At 42.8% G+C, this 19,222-nt stretch overlaps 1 protein-coding gene and 1 long non-coding RNA gene across 3 annotated transcripts in view; one reads left to right on the top strand and one right to left on the bottom strand.

Annotated features, from left to right (window-relative positions):
- WNT7B (Wnt family member 7B) overlaps positions 1–19,222 on the bottom strand; it is a 96,172-nt gene that overhangs the window by 65,503 nt on the left and 11,447 nt on the right. The window lies entirely within an intron of this gene.
- On the top strand, positions 13,411–16,810 carry LOC107204455. The gene is made up of 2 exons (XR_004497599.1): positions 13,411–13,980; positions 16,596–16,810. It is a non-coding gene; the product is annotated as an uncharacterized LOC107204455 (long non-coding RNA).

The raw sequence follows: 19,222 nt of genomic DNA, 5'->3' as shown, positions 1-19,222 counted from the left end.
CTTCAAAACATTTTTTTTTGGTCTGATCCTTCTGATATCTTCAGCTGGGATCATTTCCCATTTCAGCAAGTCACATTCTGGGAACCTGAATCAAACAACCAAATACAGGGAATACCTACTACTCTTTCATATAGCAACACTCAAATATTTGACTCAGAGGAGCCTTCTGCTCCCCCTGCACAGCCCGTGCCAAGACACAGCCCCTGGAGGAAAGCCTACAGTTCAAAGCTACTTGAAGTAAATGCCCCTGAAATACTGTAAAAAGATGACTTAACTAGAGATCAGACACTAATGCACATGTAGGTGGGTACCACATTAAGGACCCACTGGCAGTTGGATACCAACTGCAACTCTCTGTCCAAAAGTACATTATGACAGAAATATGAAGGTCATTCTGTCCTGCTTTCTGCAGCCTCTTTTCTAAGCACCTTCTGAACTGTCTTACCTGAAATTACTGAGGCAGGAATTTCATGCATAGAACAGAAAAAGTCTTGACACAATATCAAATGCACAACAATCCCTCCTATGATTTCAGATAAAAATTCTCTCTCCCTGCTCAGGTTTGTATGCATAGCCCTCACCTAGATCTGTGACCCATTTTCCCATGGTTAAATCCATTCTGAGTAGCAGTACACTTCACCTGTAAATGGAATCAGTTGAAATGGCTTAGGTCCATTATTGACCATTTCATTTGAAATTCATTGCATTCTGTCCTGCAGAAAATGGGGGGGAAAACCTACTTCTGAATTTTGGGATGCCCAAAATTCAGGCTTTATAAAATTTTACAAGGTTTAGAGAAAACTCTGCATTGTCCTAGACACTGTTTTGCTGGCTTAGCTTCAAAGATGCATTTCTATCTTTTTCATTACACAATGTCTATTTTGTTACTAAAATCTAAAAGCTGAGTAAAAAGTTTGTTTTCATGCTTATTCACCTCTCAATAAATTTTCTAAGGAAAGAAGATAAATAAATCACTGATAGACTATTGCACCCCACAGTGCAGGCCTTTGTAAGGAATAATGTTGTAAGTAAAAGCAGTAAACAGTGATTTCTGCACTGACAGAACTCCCAAAAAGAAATTTCAAGAGTTAAAAATGTTTCTTCTGACTGTCTCACATTTAGCGCCACCTGAAAACCAAAGCAAGCAAGACATAACACTGAAATTAAGCAGCACTAGAAAAAAAAAATCACATCCCTCAGTGCTTTATGGGCAAAACTTACTGAGTTATGGAAAGAAAAGCCACTAGAATAAGAAGGGTTTTACTTGTATTGTTCATGCATTCTAGCACCCATTTAATAAGAGATTACTGGGAAAAACAACACAGCATCTTTCTGGAAAAGCTAATCATCCAATCTTGTTGCCCATGCCACATAATTGCTGCTAATCCGTATTCCATTATGTCATTCTCCACAATACTCCTTTCCTTGCATTTGCAGTCCTGATATCTCCTCTTCCTCCACTCATGTCATCTTCTCTGGTCCTTCTAACTACAGGAAACAGCTTTCCTTTATTACTTTCTGAAAATTGTGGTTGCTAAAACCTCTTTGATATTTATGATAACTATTAGTATCTATAGGGTTCAATTGAGTCACAAAGCAGCACTCTTTCATGGTAATTGCCTTCCACCCACACTCTCTACCCTCCCAGATCTGAGCTCCCTTCTCTTTCTCTCTCTCTGTCCCTCCCTGTAACTCACCCTCACTGCCTGGAAGTCCCAAGCACATGCTGGCAGCTCTAGAGATTATGCTCCCTGTGCCCAAAATGCTGCCAAGCCCCTAAATTGTTTGAGAAAACACCTTTGCTCTGCTTCCTTCTCACTTGTAAATTAATAAACCAAAACACAGCTGGAGAAGCTGTTTTGCCTCAGGAACAGGAGTGGGCTGTTACAAGTGAAAGCTGTGTCAGGAGGGGTTTAGGCTGGACATCAGGGAAAGGTTCTTCCCCCAGAGGGTGTCGGGCACTGAACAGGCTCCCAGCAATGGTCATGGCCACGAGGCTGCCAGAGCTCCAGGAGTGTTTAGACAACACTCTCAGGGATGCACAGGGTGGGATTGTTGGGTGAATGTGCAGGGACAGAGGTTGGACTTGATGATCCTTGTCTGTGCCTTCCAACTCAGGATGATACACTATGCCACTTTCAAAGAACTGTAGCCACCTGTCAATGTCATCACCCTCCTCAGTCCAGCAGCCCAAAGAAAGGTGCCACTGGTGCGGCACCTCATGACTGTTTCAATTTAGCAACCTAAAAATCAAGCAGCACAAAGACTGCCATTACTGTATTTGCCCCAACATTGCTTGGGTTCCTTGGATGTGGTGGATCACAGGCACAGAGCAGAGTTTCATCCTCTACATGTTTAGCTTTCCATTTGCTCCCTTCTAATTCTGTTTCAGCTCAGCATTCAGGCAACCAAGCTAGGTCTAATTAATTTTAATGGGAATTAAAAGCAGATTTTTCACAGAATCTTAGAGCATCCTGAGTTTTGGTAGACTTCTTCACTGGGTCCTGTTTTCTGTCCATTCACAGCGCTACCAGATGCACCTGAGGGAAGCAACCAGGTGCACCAGGTTCCCTCTACCATGAAGGAAAGAACCAGACACCTCCCAGGATGATTCAGAGCAAAGGTGGATTGAATTACCCCATAGACCTGCCTGTCTCTCCATTAACAGGAGGCACCCAGAGAGGCTGGACTCCTAACTTGAGAACCTCTCCTCATTGCCTAAATTTGACTTTATGAATCCACCTCTGCATGTTGCTGCAGATAAACATTCAAATAGATTGCAACATGCCACTGCCTTTCACAGCTCCTTTTGTTCTTCTCTGTATTTACCCCTCTCTTATCATAGAGCAATTGTGGTTTCCGCATATTGAATTTTTCAGAGTAAAAATCTGACATACAAATTCCAGTTTACTTTGAAAACAGCTCTGGATTTCAACACCCAGGCCAATTTTCTGTCACTCCACAGCAAGTCATCTCTGAGGAGCCACTCTGGTGTGCTTTGGCTTTAACAGGAGGTGCCAAACATTAGCAGCAATGTCTGCTATCCTTCTGGGCCATGCAGGAATGTGCAGTGTGTGTTATCAGACACTCCTGGGCTTGATCTAAAGCTCACTGAAAACAGCAGGAGTCTTTCCACTAGGTTAATTTGACTGGGAAGTCAGTTCTCATAGCAAAATGATTCCTTTACATATTCACCAGTACATAACAGACGGGTGGGTTTCAAATGTTTCATTATGAAGGGGCCATGTGGGTCTGGTGTTATATCTCTTATCTATATCTTTTAATTCTGATGGGTGTGCACTAATCTTCTTTTACTAGGCTGGGGATGACTTCTCATACACACAGGGGTTTCAGAAGTGAAGCTAAGTGCCTTTTCCAATACTAAGCTCCTCTCTAGGTGCTCCTTCCAACATTCTGCATTTGAATAACAGGGTGCCAAGTAATCTCAGACTCACACTCCAGTTTATGGCTTAGTTTTTAATTTTTATGCAATTAGAAGAAGTGGTAACATATATCTGCTTTCAAAGAAGGCTATTCCCTCTTCCTCCCTCCTACTGCAATCCACACCTTCCCCTTCAATCAGCTGCATCTCAAACTGGAAGGAAACTGGAGTAATTTCACTTACATCCTTAAAGCAAATTATTGTATCAAAAAAAGGCAACCTGAGACAAAGTCCATTTAAGTCTACAAGTCTCTGGGGACTTCAAAGAAATTATTGTTCTCACTGGCAATGAGTATATTAGGAAGCCAGGATTAGTATCCATGCTCATGACTGTTGCCTCAGTGCTCTTGTCTCGTGCGAGACCTTGCCAGTGAATGTTTTCCCCTTTCCTTCCCTGCTACACCAGGGGATGGATGGTGGGTGATGACCCCATGGGTGCTGATGACTGGGTCTGCTAGAAATTTGGGAAGCTGTAGAATCTATCTTAAGATAAATAGCAAATGTTAGAATGGCAATGAATGGAAAAGAACAATGCTGGGGTGGCCACCCCTAGAGCAGAGATGGAAAAGACCAGAAATAAAGGGTCAACTACATCTTTGCATATGGATGGGGTGGTGAGGCAGCCCTGGGGACACCTCTGTGAAGAGGCACTGAAATGGGATCCAGGCTATAGCCATAGCCAGGGAATGTGTGCATCTTTGGCTGAGTGTACTGGAAATAGCAGAAGCATGCAAGGGAATGAATTTCTTCAGGCCTTCAGAGAAGGTGACTAACTTCACTAAGCTTTTAGCAGTGGTAGGAATGGCTTCAGAGGCAGATAATTAAAAGGAAATGTGTCCAGCAACCAAATTTTCCAAAGAGTTGAAGCAGCACAGAAGCAGTCTGATTTCCTGAAGAGCTCATATCTCCTTTGGTACATAACTTTCACATTCAGCATGTTACGTATGCAGATTTGTCACTTCCGATTTTAGTGATTGCAGGCAGATACCCTAGAGGCCTGAGCTCCTGTTCTAAAGGCAGCTCTTAAAAAAAGCAACACAAACTGTGTAAGCAAAGAGGAAAAGGACAAACAAAATATCCCTGGTCAGGAAAGAAATGTAACTGAAAACAGTCTGGTGAAGCAACCTCCCACCCGGGGGAGAAGGCTGTGACTGAAGCATGCACGTCACTGGCAGCTGCTGATGGCACTCAGCCTCTTGGTGCTGGCCCCATAGAGCACACCAGCCGTGGGCTTTTGACACACTCTAAAGTGCATGTGGAAAGTTTTAAACACACATATGCTCCCACTGAGTTCAAACCAGAGCCAGTGGGATACTCCCTGACTTAAGCATTTTGGTGAAATTAAGCCACAAAACACCAGAACTGACCCTAGACAGGAACCCAGTACAGCAGATTGCTTTGTTCAGCAAGACACTGATACCACTTACATTGTGGTGATATCAGCTGCTAAACTGTGGAAATCCTCCTACGGTACTTATCCTGCACCTCCTGTACCCATTAATCCAGGCTCCCTGGAGCCACTTCTAAAGCCCCAAACCTAAGCAGCAGTTAAAAAACCACCAGCACATACATAAACATATTTCCCCCCAGAATCAGTATTTCCTACCCCAGACACAATAGTCAGCCTTGGATAATGGACGTAATATCTCATAAGTCATTTTGGCTGGAAAAGAGTATGCTGCACCCCTGAGGAGCTAGGAATTGTCTTCTGTCCATTTTTATGCCTTATAGGATCATATGACTCTATGGCAATCCACAATTTTACATAGCTTATGGACTCAGGTTGCCTAAAAGGCACCCTTGGTCCAACACATTCACCCTGTGGTCTATAGCTTATGAGGCTTTTTCATACTAAGAAAAATATAATTGCATTTTCTCTTGGTTGCAAATAACTACACTAGACAACAAAATGGTCCTAGACCTGGATGGGGTAAAGTGAGAGGATATGATCATAGAACCATTAAGGTTGTAAAAGACCTCCCAGATGATCAAATGCAGCCTATGACCAATTCCTACCCTATCAACCAAGGTCTTCCTTGGACAGCTCCAGGGATGGGGCACCACCACCTCCCTAGTCAGCCAATGTCTACAACCCTTTCCCTGAAAAAATTCTTCCTAACTTCCATCCTGAACCTCCTCCTGGCGCAGCTTAAGCCGATGTCCTCTTGTCCTGTCAAACTGGAGTTGAACTTCAGTTTCCAAATCTTCACCAAATGCCAAGTCATCAGAGCAGTGCCAGCTGAAAGGATTTTGCACAACTGGGCACTCTCACACCTCTGCAGTGCCAGTACTGTGTTACAGACAAGAACCTGAACTGTCAGTATTAGAGACACCTGGCTTTGGAGGGAGGTTAGCATGACCAGCAGTAAAAATAATGTTTCATAACTCTCTCAGATATTTCCAAGACAAACCTTTTTTTTCTGTACAGAGCATCACAGAAGAACACAGAAGGTGTGGCAATCCCATCCCAGCAAACAAAAGCACCCACAGGGCCTCCTCGGGCCGTGTGTGGGGCTCCAAGAAAACCATCCCTGGAACACATGACAGAGGCAACAAGGTTTTGCTTCCAGCAGCTACACACCCCCAGCAGCACTCTGCACACGTGCTGGCAGGCTCTCCCAGACAGGAGCCAGGGCCAACTACATGAACGTGTCCTCACTCACTTCTGGAGCTGCAGTCCTGTTCTGATTGCGAGTGCTTCCACGATGAGTTCATTAGCCCTTCAACACACCAGCTACTGCAGCTGACTGCTCCCCTCAGTCTGCAAGGAGCCTGAAACCTTAACTCCAAGAGAAACGTGAGCTGGCTATTTCATGACACAAATCTGCTTTTCCTGAAATCTGGAAGAAATGGGTAATTTGTGCACTTAATAATTTCATTCCTAGCAATGCAACCAAAATCTTTTAGGCAATATGCTCATGGATCACTTTGGGCTGAAGTAACATCTAAAAAGGATGCAGTATGGAGAAGATTCCTCAGAGGTATTGCTGATGTGGGACTTAAGGAAGGAATTGAAGCTCTGCACCTTTGCATATAATCCTGCTCCATCTCCTGTCTAAAAGATATTGCAAGCACTCAAACTACCAAAACCCCTTCCTACAGAAACTTCCCAAGTTTCAAAGGTGCCAGCTTTCAGATCCTTGTGTCCAAATACCTACTTCTCTTCTGACAGCCTCTTGCATCAAGAAAACAAGTGGAAAGTGGAAAGAATTCATATTTTAAAATTGAAATTTGAAGCAACACAAAATGCCATGCATCTTATCAGAATATACAAATGCACAAAATAAGGCTTTTAACAGACAAGAGGTCATGCCCAACCATTTATAATTTAAATGCAACCTTGTTGTGACATATTTTGCTGGTGCAGGTTGTATGAGAACAGATCCATTTACTTTCTCTCTCTTAAAACTCAGATCTGTTTCCAAAATCTCAGCTCTAATGAGATACGAGATTTTGAACATTATTCAAGTTAGTTCTTGGAGCTAGTCCAGCTTCAGAGGTGGTGCAATGTAGAGGAGGAGAGCAAGCAGACACAAAAACACTAATGAGAATGCATTAGGATCTTGAAGGAAGAGGGGCACATGAGTGTCATTCAGGGGTACCCACATATCATTCTGACATTACTTTCCCTCCTTATGCTCCAGGATCATTAGCAGCAAAGTCCAGCACTTTCCTGTTTGGTTCAAATGTGCCAGCATACTGCCAGAAAATTTTTGAGAATTCCCTGCTCCTCAGTGGTTAAATTTTTGTCCTTTGCAATTTCCAGATTTCTGAGAGAACTCCTAGTGACAGTTGTAATAATATTCTGTAAAATGTTGTGGTGGTGATTCTTTGAATGCCTTTGTGGTTTGCTGTCCAAAGTTATAATAACCTATGCTTGCCCAGATATGTGTTCTCAACTTGGAAGCACTGGAGCCAGCATTTACTCTTCTGCCTGGGCAACTGCACGTGTGTGCCTGTATATGTTACTGAACATGGAAGCAAGTCTCTCTCCAGGTATTTGCCACGTGCTCCCTTCCTTTGAGGTCCACATCTTTGGGAAAGTGAGTGACTTGAGGTTTATTCCAAACGGAGGAATACACCAATGGGAATCATAGGTGGATTCTGAGCCTCCTCTGAGTTTCATGTTATCTCCTTCCTTAATCATTTTATTTTAGAAACAATAATAGAGGGAAGAGATGAGGGGGAGAAAAAAGCAAATGCATCTCTCTGACTGTATGGCATGACTGAAATGGCATAGCTACGCTGAAATAAGCCTTGATAAGATAGCTTACTTCAGATACCAATCTTTGTCTCAAGGGAGTTTGAATTACCAAGAAGGATGAGATACAACAGCAGTTTATATTAACATTTTCCTGCTTTCAGGTCTACACATATATGTCCTTGATGAAAACTGCTGAGTGAAACTCTGAGGGCTTGGACACACACCAAAATCATATATGTATGGATGAGGCACCAATTTCAACTAAAATGGTATGTAACTTTGAAAAGAGGACTCTAAGAAAAGCTGAAATTAATATTGCAAAATCCGACAGAACTTCTCTGGAGTCTTTCTACACCTTATAAATATTTTATACATATTTGTGTCTATAAGGAAAACAACAAAGAGAGATGTGAAATATGAATTGTACTAAACTCAGTTTTATATAAAGATATATCCCAAAAACACTTTACAAAGTAATAAATTGGACCCTTGTAGTGCATAGATGCTATAACTGCCAAGGTCTCTATTCTGTGTCAAGCAAAGGCTCCTATATATATTTTAGAAACTGGATCCAGTCAGCTGAAATATTGAAAATAGTTCTAAAGATGGCAAGGAAAGAGCTGAATTTAATTTGGGGAAAAAATCCCTTATGGTTTGGCTGCACACAAACAATGCTATACTCCCTTAAAGCTGGCTTTTGAAAGGAATTCATGCTCTAGAAGAAGGCAAAGCTGAGCATTCCCTCAGCAGTGACTGTGTGAGTTCAGCCTCACACACCAATGTCACACCAAAGATTTGCAGTACTATCTATTCCCAGTACACATTGCAGTTGTGGACTCTCAGGACAAACAATATTTTTGCCCTATGTTCACAAATTAAAACCTGTAAAGACAGCCCTTATTCCACGTCTCTTTTGACCATCAGTATTAGAGCATTTCTGAATCTCTAAGTTTAAAAGTGCACCCACATATGGCCTTGGGTCTCTAGGATGTTAAATTACAAAACTGTCCTTAGGACAATTCAAGAGCCTCGTCAGAGACCCCAGAATCCTGCAGCCATAGAGCTGAGCACAATTTATGTGGAGCAGCCACATAGAAAATCTTCTTCCAATAACAAATTCTCTTATTGATGTAAACTGTGCTTTGTCTCTTACCTTTTTTACATTCCCTCTCCTGTGCTTCTCCCCTCAAAAAGGGGATCATGGTCTGCTAGCTAAAACTAGCCAGCTGTGACCTGCACTCTGTCCTGTGCTGTCTCTCTCCCTGGCCAGCAAAGGTCAGTCACATCCTGTCTGGGAATAAACAACACACAGCAGCACAGTGGGTGTCTCTGGGCTGAGCTTAGTTTCCTGAGCCACTCTACTCACACCTCCTGATCATACTTCCTAATGCCCCACTTGCATTCTGCTTCCAGGATAGGCTCCTCTCCAAGCTGTGATCCTCGTGCTGAGGGCCAAAAAAGCTGCTGTCAGGTAATTAAATCTCAGACCAGCTGATGGGGTCATGGCTTGGACCAACTGGACAGGTTGAGCAATGATTTGGCTAAATGCTGAACCTCCCAAGAACTGGCTCCCTCTCTGGCAGCTATCCTAAAGTCTGTTTCATCCTCCAGATCCATCTTTTCCAGACTTTGTAGACTTCCTACTTTCTTCCTTTCAGTTATTAATCTCCTTCCAGATTGGTTTTTCCACACCCCCCCCCCCTTCTCTCCATTCCCTTCTCCCTGGGGAACTTGCAGGCCCTTCCCTGGCTCTCCCTGCCATGCCACCATCACCTCTCATCTCAAAACTCCTAGGATGGTAAGCTTGGTCTTCACACACAGCCAACAGGCTGAAAGGAAAAATCTGACTTACTTACATAAACTCACATGACCCAAATTGAGATTTTTCTGACAAGATACATATTCAGTTCATTTTTCATAGGTTTGGAAGGGAAAAAGAAGAATTGAGAGATGCCACTCAAATTTAGAGCTTGATTCAGGAAAGAGTTAGGCATGTTTTGGAATCCCTTTCTACTCAAGGAACATACAAGGGTGCTGGGAACTGTGTATATCCTGTATTTTCTACCTGTGTGACATGGTCTGTTTAGATATGTGATATAACTACAAGCACTCCAAAGGCTGTATGCTTCCAGCTCTCCATGAACTTAAGCCTCAGCTGTTGCTGAAAGGAAAGCTCCTACTCTGGATAGAGAAACTATATATACAGGGCTCCAAATAACAGTGAAACTCCTAAAAGAGAAGATACACACTTAAAAATAAATAAACAAATACATAAATAAATATTATTATTTCTATGCATATCTATATGGCTACATGTAATCCTTTAAGCACAATTTCCTCCCTACTCTTTATCTTCTTTTATTTCTCTTAACAGACCTAACTTTTCACAGCAGATGGATACATAAAATCTTTTCATTTTCTTTTTAACAAAATAAAAGGAAATCCAAAATATATGTTTCACAGTCCAAGATTAATAAACCACTGGTAAGATTCCTCTGACACTTCACCTGTGTGTAAGATAGCAGGTTCTACCACAGCCTCACAATACCATTAAATACCATCATTTTTTCCTCTATTTGTTGCTGCTGAATATCCATAGCTGCAATGGATTTCCTCAGAATTCTCTATCATCTTAACAGTCACTCCTTTGTTATCCCAACACGCGTCACTCCCATGTGTAATAGGGAAGAAAGAAACAGGTGACTCACTGTTCCAAGGAACGAAGGCAATCAAAGTAGTGCCCTCATACTAGCTTCACATCAACCCCAGAAAAACAAAACCTGCTACCCGTCAGGAATTGCTTCAGCTCAAGGGAGAGGTGGTGGCAACACTACATTGTTATAAACTAGCTGAGAAAGTCCGGAATCTTCCATTTGGCACACTGAGAATATGCTGCTCACCTTCCATGTTCTCTGGGGCTGGGTCTCCTCTGGGCAAGAGCTACAGCCCTAGGAAGCAATACCATTTATTGCACACAAAACTATTTCAGCTGGCCCTAACTCCACTCTCAGGTGTGCTGAAGAGAAGAATTTATGGTTTGGGGATTAAGCTGGAACTCCACTCCATTTCTGTGCCCTGCTGGGCCATGCGATTTGAGAAAAAAATATTTAGTCTCTATCTCTGAGAAATAAATCACCTCCCAACAACTCAGGGTGCTAGTGGGCATAAACAGAGATTTGTGGTGGGTTCAACAGGGGCTACTGACAATATAAACAGCTGCTAGAAATGCTAGCAGCTTTTGACCATCAGTATTAGAGCATTTCTGACCCACAACTAGGTATCACTGAAAGAACAAGAACAATGGAGAATCTGATCTTCAATTTTAATGGCAGTTTTTCTCCCGAGGGACTGTGAGATAAATTTCAAGGTGCAAAATCAATTTTAGGTCAAATATAATGTAAGTTGTGGTGCCAGAGTGTGTAGCCACTATTTCTGAGATATCTCTCTGAGAGTTTATTTTGAATTACACCACATGGGTCTGCCACCTGCTGTCTTCCAAAATCCTTCCCATCATCTGAGCCCTCTACAATCAAGTAACGAAAATTATGTATCTTTAGGTGCCAATATGCATATTAAAAATCAGCATATCAAAGTCGAATCTAGGACAAAAAATAATGTTTTCCTTCTTTAAAAAAATTATTTCGGGAAACTTCGGCTCAGGGGCTTGGTATTGGGATATGGAGCCTTTCATCGCTGATCCAAACATGACCCAAGTTGGTAGTGACCAAAAAATGGTTACTGGTTGGCAGAAGCTTTGTGGCCTAGAGTATTTGAAATGAGTTGATGGTCTTAATCCAGTTCCCAGTGGATGACTATCCACATCACAGAAACCACCACCACAATTGGCACCCTCTTCAGCAGCCTTGGCAGGTTGGCCAAGGATTAAATAAGTACAGAGACTGAGCCACCCGCTTATGCCTAGCTAGAGGTTGCCCCTCTAGGTCAGGGATGAGACATGAGGATGGGGTGGAGTGGGGAAGCTCACACACCCTCTGCTTGTGCTGTGCTGGTTTTGTGGGTAAGAAGAGGAATTCATTTTCCAGGGTTGTGATTCAGGCACCCTTCACAAGCAGTATTTTCATGTACATCTGTTTAATTTAAAAAGGAGACAGAAAGTGAAAGAATTTCAGGATTCTTCTTTTCTTCTCCAAAAACTAAGGCACCAATTTCTGGGGAATTGATCCAAGTCAGAGAAGTTACACCCAGGCTGCATTTAACAAAATGCACACAACCAACCTGCAAAGTGGCTCTGCTCTGAGAAACTTTTGCTTTTTTTCCTTTTGCTGTGCTATGTTCTCAGTCAACACTTTAATTATCTCACAAGATGTCTTAGAGTGTACATAAACTATGCCAGCTATTGTCAGAAAGCTAAAGCTGATTTCTAATTAGGTATACAATGGCAACTATCATGTAAAAAAAGATCTGATACACCTCAAAAAATCCTATCTGGGCATATCAAAGAAAAGCAGGACTTTGTTTAGTGCTGAAAGAGGTTTTCAGTTTTGGAGAGGTAAAATGCACCAGTTTCTCTTTCCAAAAAACAGCACTCTCCTAACAAAATACTGTGAGCTAAATTCTGAAGCTATTCAGGTGATGTTTGGGTGGAACCAAAGTTTAAACTTCAACTTTAAGCAGTACCTAGCTGGCTGTGAGAAGGGCAAATAGCACAAGCCTTGCATGTGCTTCCCTGAGTGAAGGCACAGAGCCATCCTCCCCTGCTTGCAGATCAAACAGGCAATGCTGGAAGAACTTTCCTGTGTACTGTCAGGAAAGACTTCCCCAAAGTTGCAGCAAGACTTGGCAGCACTTCAAGACACTTCTCAGCTGTCTCATTTCTTGCCTCCTACAGCAGTGCAGCAAACATGGCAAGCAATGACAGCTCTGCCCAAGGAAAGACACAGAGAACAAACTGCAATTCACTGAAGGCCCCCCCCCTTGCCTATTCACATCCATGACAGAGCACTTCATTTTCTGTTGGACTTTGCTACACCAAGTCTTTAATAAGAAGGTGTGACTGATTCAACCTCTAGCTTCCACATCGAGAGTAAGATAGGAAGGCATGCCAGTTTGCGACAGCAAGGCATTTTCAAACTACAATTGATCTCTCCTGCTCTGTGGCCCTCATATGTTTAAGATTTAAAAGACTTTCTTGCAAAATGGAAATCCCAGGAAGCAAAAGTGGCAAACTCTTAAAAGATTCCTCATCTATTACACACAAAATGGAGAATCTTATCCAAGGGAGCAATTTCATATTTTGCACCTGAATCAATGCTCAGATTTGTGGGTCTTCTTGAAGGGAAGGTCTAGATTTGGAAATAAGCAGAGATTAAAGTGGTGAAAAGTAGGATCTCTTCCTTGTTAGTTGGAGGAACATCCCTCGGCCTAGTGCATCTCCTGGCCCTGGACATCCACACATTTCTCCCATGCCAACACATGTTAGGTATGAAGAGCACCCTAATAGAAGTACTTGACCCAAACTGAACAAATTTACTAATTGCACTAAGACAACACTTGAGGGTGTGGTTATGGCAGAAAATCACACCCATGGACAGATCAGGAGCACCTGGATGCACCTCATGACTCCTAATGTCCCAGGGGCACAATTATCTCATCAGGTGCCACCTGCCAAGTCTTGTTGCTGAGGAACTGGCTTTGGCACACTGCATAACTGGGGTGGGGAGAGGAGAGGAGCATACAGGGCCAGGCACACATGCTTGTTTTAAGTGCATTCCTTAAAAGTGAGTGTTTACATCAAGGGTTTACACCTTGGCTCTGCTCAGAAGCATGTCTGCATTTGGGGATTACAAAGGAAGGAGCAAACTGCTTTTTCTGAATCCTGTCCTGCACTTCCACACCCTTGGCACAGCTTGCATTCCGTGTTACTGTTTAATGGACATCGCTGAACTTGCCACTCTCTATCCACAGCTTTTCCAGCCACTCAGTGCAGCCTACAAGTGTCCTAAAGGGACAGACAAGCCTGGAAAACTTCTTGGCTGGCAATTTTCAAAGTGTTTTGTCCTTTTTCTCCAAAGAGAGGATAAAGCCACAGTGAGATGCAGACTTTACGACTTCCAAATTGTTCTGACCATGAATACAGCATACTGACTTCAAACTAGAGAGCATATGTCCAGGTGAGGCACGTCACCTCTGCATGCAAGTCCTTCTCATCTCCCCTGCTCTCTTTCATCCCTAGTTCAAGGTGTGAAGCCTAACCTCAACACAATGAATGGATCATGGCCAGCAAGAGAAGACAGAACAAACCTCTGCCTCAGCTGAGGAGCTTCTCTGGAACAATGGAGATCATAAAACACATGACAAAGCTCTGTGCCTAGAGGTAAGTTTCTTCCCCAGACAGGTCCTTTTGACCGAGAGTAAATTTTAGAGATTAGCCTAATCCACAGTCTGATGACCTTTAGGTCATAGTGCAAGAACTTCCTCTTTGATACCTCTTTTACAACATAACCAGAGTGACACTAACAACAATAACCTGACCCCATCCCTCCCCTTAGAAGCACCTTCCCTGGGTAGAGCTCCCCAGTGACAGAGCAGGCGGAGGAACAAAAGACTCCAGGGAGTCTACTAGGGATGTGCCAATGTAATTATTGTGGGCAGTGCAAATAAAAAAAAAAAGGTAACCAAAAACTCTAAAGCTAGTTGATGTACCCTTTAGACCATGGGAGTGAAGAAAAAGGAATTTACTGTGAATCAGATGAGGCCGTATTTATTTGTGCTTCCACCTTCAGCCCTCTTGATAGCGTCAAAGTCCACTGGGTTTAAAGCTACCCTGAGAGATTTAGCAGTAGTCCACAGCAGCAGGGGAGGGATTTAAGTTCCATCCTTTGCTTCTTGCTCACTGTGCTGCAGCAGAGCTGTTCTCCATCCAGAAAAATCATCCTCTTCTTTAAGGCTCAGCACAACAGATCTGATTCAGGAATGTTTCCCTTCCTCCTCATTCTCCTTGAATTTCTCACCCTGAGTCATTGGACTTCAATATAACTTTAATGTGGAAAGTTTTGTGGGTATGTTTTGTTTTCTTTTAACTTCAGAAAATAAAAGGTACAACCAGAGGGGGAAAAAAGTGTCTCATGGTTGAGAGGACTCTTTTGACCAAGGAGTCACATGGCTCCCTGGCAAGCAGCCAAAGGAGTCATGAGAGATGTGGCCATTCCCCTCCACACTCCCTTAACCATGTCTTGCCTGGTGCCCAGCATGCCAGCCACCACCTTGTACCCCTAGGCCAGCAGCTCTCCGAGGTAAAGACTTGCTCCATGCTGCCCACAGTGCCTGTCTGGCTCCCACTGAAGGAGAAGCCACTGTAAGAAATGATGCTCATGACTTTGGTGAGCAGCCCTTTCCCCTGACCTCTCCCCAGGGTCATGCTGGTCACGGTGGTGAAGAGAGCGGTGGTGACGCCGTGTTTCAGATGAGATGCAATTGCACTGTCTTTGTGCTTGTGGTCAGAAAGAGAGTCACCGAAAGTAATGACGAGGCACTTACGCTGCGTTTTCTCTTTCCAAAGTGCTGTGGCAGCTCTTGCTCTCCTGCCCCTCCCCTACCTTCAAGCCTTGCCAGTGCTGTTATTGCCCTATTAAAGCTGTGGGAAACTGAGGCAGGCAGAAGTCATGATACTGCTATTCAGCATCTCAGACATTGGCCTGGTCTCAGACCATTGCTATCTTCACCACAGAGTGAAACCCACCATGGGAAAGTACAATCTTTAGAGGGACTGGCCCTGGCCAGGGTCCAGCTCAATTAGAGATGTGCTTGGGCTTTTTCAGATGCTTTCCTGCCTTGCTGCCAGGAACGTCAGGACTGGTGCTGGTCCTGCGTGTCCGTACAGCTCTGCTGAGTGCTACGCAGCAACTGCTGCATTCCACCCCAGCAGTGAGGGAAATGAACCTTGCCCAATTCACTTCAATACTGGTAGAATTAATTAACTTACAATCACTGAATGAAAGAAATTATTATTAAATAGTACTAACATTTGATAATTATGTCTTACTTTAACTGGACAGGGAAGGTGCATATGATATCCAGTCCCAGTATTGCAGCACTTGAAAATTTTAAATTAGATACAACTCAACATTTCCCAGGCCCTGCTTGCATGCAGACAGTGGTTTATATCTTCCTGGCTTATGCTTACTTCCAGCTTTGGGCTGCTCTGCAATGCCTCACATGCAACAGCAAATGCTGCAAGGCTTTTGGTGTGTTTCCCCCACCAAAAAATTAAATAAGGTTTTGGATTTATGTCTGGTCTTGCTGATTCCAAAGGCCATGATTGTTTCAGTGGCCCATGGAACTGATTTTCGGGTTTGTCTGGCATGGCCTCCTATTAATATTGTCTTTGGTGTATGTTCTTGCAAACTATGGCCAGATTACCTATAAATTGTATAAAATAGCAGCCTGTGTCAAGGCTGCATTCAAATAGATACCGTAAGAACAAGGCTGGTGCTGTCTTTCTGTTTGGTACTCTTCTTGATTGCACTGGAGCCACTCCGTTGACTGCAGCAGAGTTACTCCTGCTTTATTAGTTTGCTAAGCCGTGGATATGGCCTCAGAGGAGAGAAGCCTTAGGCCCTTAGTGCTTAAAAGACAAAATGTAAGAGCTTCCCAAATGCAACACAGTAATGGCCATCCAGAAGGAAATTATTTTGAATGCCTTTGTTGTGCATTCCAAGTACATGTTAGTGGAGACACAACTCACCAGCATTACTTTTTGCATCACAAATCTGCCAGTAAAGTCCACAGAGTTCCATCAGCTTTGAAAGTGGTGCCACTGCCTAGTAACAGTGCGACTCTATTTCAGATAAAACATTTGGGACACACAGGGACCAGTGGACTTGGTGCCACTACACGGGGCAAATGCTTCTGCCACCTATCAAACACCTGACCCTCACTTCTGCCCTCATTTGCACACTTGCTATTGGATATCTTTTTTCTCCTCATTAGGAACTCAGGGTGAAATCTGACCTTGGACAAAGAGCTGGAACAAAGACTGTCACCATGATGATTAAGTGGGATTGTTGCATAAATGTGAAGTTTATCCTTTTTTAAGGGAAATATGATCCACAAGCATAGGCTGAAACAAAAATAAATGTTCAAAACCGTAACAGTGATACGGATACAAACTGTATGCACTATTAAAATTATTCGCAGAAAAGGAAGATACAATAACTCTCTGATTTACTCTGTCTTGAGATTTTCTACAGAAGGTATGATTTGCTGAAAAATTATTAGTAGGCAATAATCATCTTACTATCAGATCCTAGTGGAAGAAAGATGTTTTTATGAGACCGACTATTTGGCCTTAACTATCCTAACTTCAGAAAAACTGCCCATACTCCATTAGAACTGAACAAGGCAGCGAAGTTTCAGCTCCATCCAGAAAACTGGCTTTTAGAAAGAAAGCCCAAGAGGAAAGCATTGAAAAAACAACTCAGCGTGTTATCTAAAGATTTGTCCTGAAAACATTTTTGGCAGTAACGGAAGGGAGAAGTCATAGAAATGCCTATGGACAGAAAAACCTACTGGGCAAATATTTAAGTCACTGTATCTAGAATTCATTTCCATTTTTTCTAGTGCAGAATTTGCAATGTTCCTAAATGCAAATACATAGGAATTGTCTTGGCAAGAAGTTAACAGCAAGTCCTAAACAGCTCTCCACAGTGGAGAGAAGGTATATCCTATGTTTGAGGGAAGATTGAAGGGACAGCAAAACAGGAGAAGGCTCTAACCCTTCAAAGACTGAAAGACATTCTCCAGAAACATGCTTGGCTTTTCTTCCAAAGTACTCCTGTGCCTACACTCCTGGACTTTCTTATCCTGCTACATAAGGCTTGTAAACCTGAAGCTTTTGGTGACAAGTTTCTTCATCTCATTGACAGGGTATTCACATGTGCATGGCACAATTCCAGAACAAAAAAGTCATGGAAATTTTGCTTTTCAGTCATGGTTCTGATGGAGAGAGGCCTGTCTGGTTCTCACTGAACCCTTCCCTGTAGAATTTTACTGTAACACTATGCAAGTTACATACCTGGGGTAGGTTGGAGAGATGCTCTCCAACCTTCTCCAGAAGGGCAGTAGAGCATCAAGGGAGAAAGAGCAAAAATCAAGAGAAGAACCAAATAGACAGGTGAACCTGTATTGCAAAAAACTCATCTGTCAGGTAATTAACAAGTAGATGTGCTCTGCCAGCAGCCATGAAAGGCACTGGTGAGAGTCCACTGAGGGTAAAACAACATGCAAAAGTTGTGGGCTGAAGAAATTGGGCTTGCAACATTAACCAGTTCTGTAACTCATGGTGTCAGCACATCTGTAGAACTCCTTTGATCTACAGCTCGTCCTAGGTCCTTTTGTTGCTTGGCAAAACTTGGGAGGTCTAGAGGGTTAAACTGTACTTTGGGGTCAGGAAGCTCTCTGACTGCCTTTTAGCCCAAATTACACAATCCTGCACACTGACAAAGCCTATGACACCATTCAGCATGCCACATTGCCAGGTATACATGGTTTTTCCCATTGCAAAAAAGGTGTTTGTCAGTCTAACTGTACAATTGCAGGTCATTTTGTTTAGCTCTTTAACACCTTCTTTGAAAGTCTCTGCCGAGAGATTAGCCTTGTTGGGTGTTTAATATGCAAACACATCTGTATTCACCCTTACCTATTCATCTGAATATTTCACATTGCTTTATACACACTTTTTATTTTATGTTAGTAATACTACATATGTAGTAATTCCACACTGTCATCCTGCACATTCTGGATGCTGCCACCTTTCCTTATCATTTCTAAAGTAATTATTTTTTTTTGCGATTTCAAGGTGTGCTGGAACTTGATTGTTGTAAAGGATTGAGAGAGTTGCCTTCATCCAAATGCATTTGGATTCAAGGATATTCAGGATCTGGGTGCCTAATCTAGACCTTCCCTGGCAGGGAGAGGAGTGGTCAGTCACAGATTTAACAGAGGTCTCTGGTTTTAGAAGAAAATTTTATTCTGGGTCTCACAGTGAAATGCTGGACTTCACCTTCTAGAGCTACCAAGAAATCATTTCACAATCATTCTCCCATCTTTGTGTAGCTGCTTCAACACATGGAAATATCCTGTGTCGGGCAGGTAGCCAAGCTTATGGCAGTCCAGCATAAAAATATTCTTTATCTTTCTCTTTTCTGCTGAACAAAAGCATTAGCTTTAGATGGGCCTGAAAATACTTGATACTCTTTGAAGACTCACCTGTTCTCTCTATAAATGAACATATATTCGAGGGATGGTAAAGTGGAAGGAAGTCCTATAACAAATCCTCTTATAGAGAATCATTATTACAATACCACTTAAAAGGAGAATCTAAGGATCTCAACAGAGCTCTCCTTGGGCATTATACGTTGCATAACTAGAGGCTGAGAGAGAAAGCTTGCCCTAAAATCTCAGTTATAAAATGAAAAAGGTGCAAAAGCAGGGAAATGATGGATTTACACTGCAGCACAGTGACTGAGCCAGAGACAATCACATTCCCATAACAGCCAGCTTAATCACAGAGGTTGATCCTGCCCTGATGAAACCAGAATGAGAAGAGTGGGTGAGCC

This window comes from Parus major, chromosome 1A, assembly GCF_001522545.3.
Source record: "Parus major isolate Abel chromosome 1A, Parus_major1.1, whole genome shotgun sequence".
In the NCBI taxonomy this organism is placed as follows: domain Eukaryota; kingdom Metazoa; phylum Chordata; class Aves; order Passeriformes; family Paridae; genus Parus; species Parus major.
The sequence above is the reverse complement of the archived record's forward strand: the minus strand, read 5'-3'. Positions and strand labels throughout refer to the sequence as shown.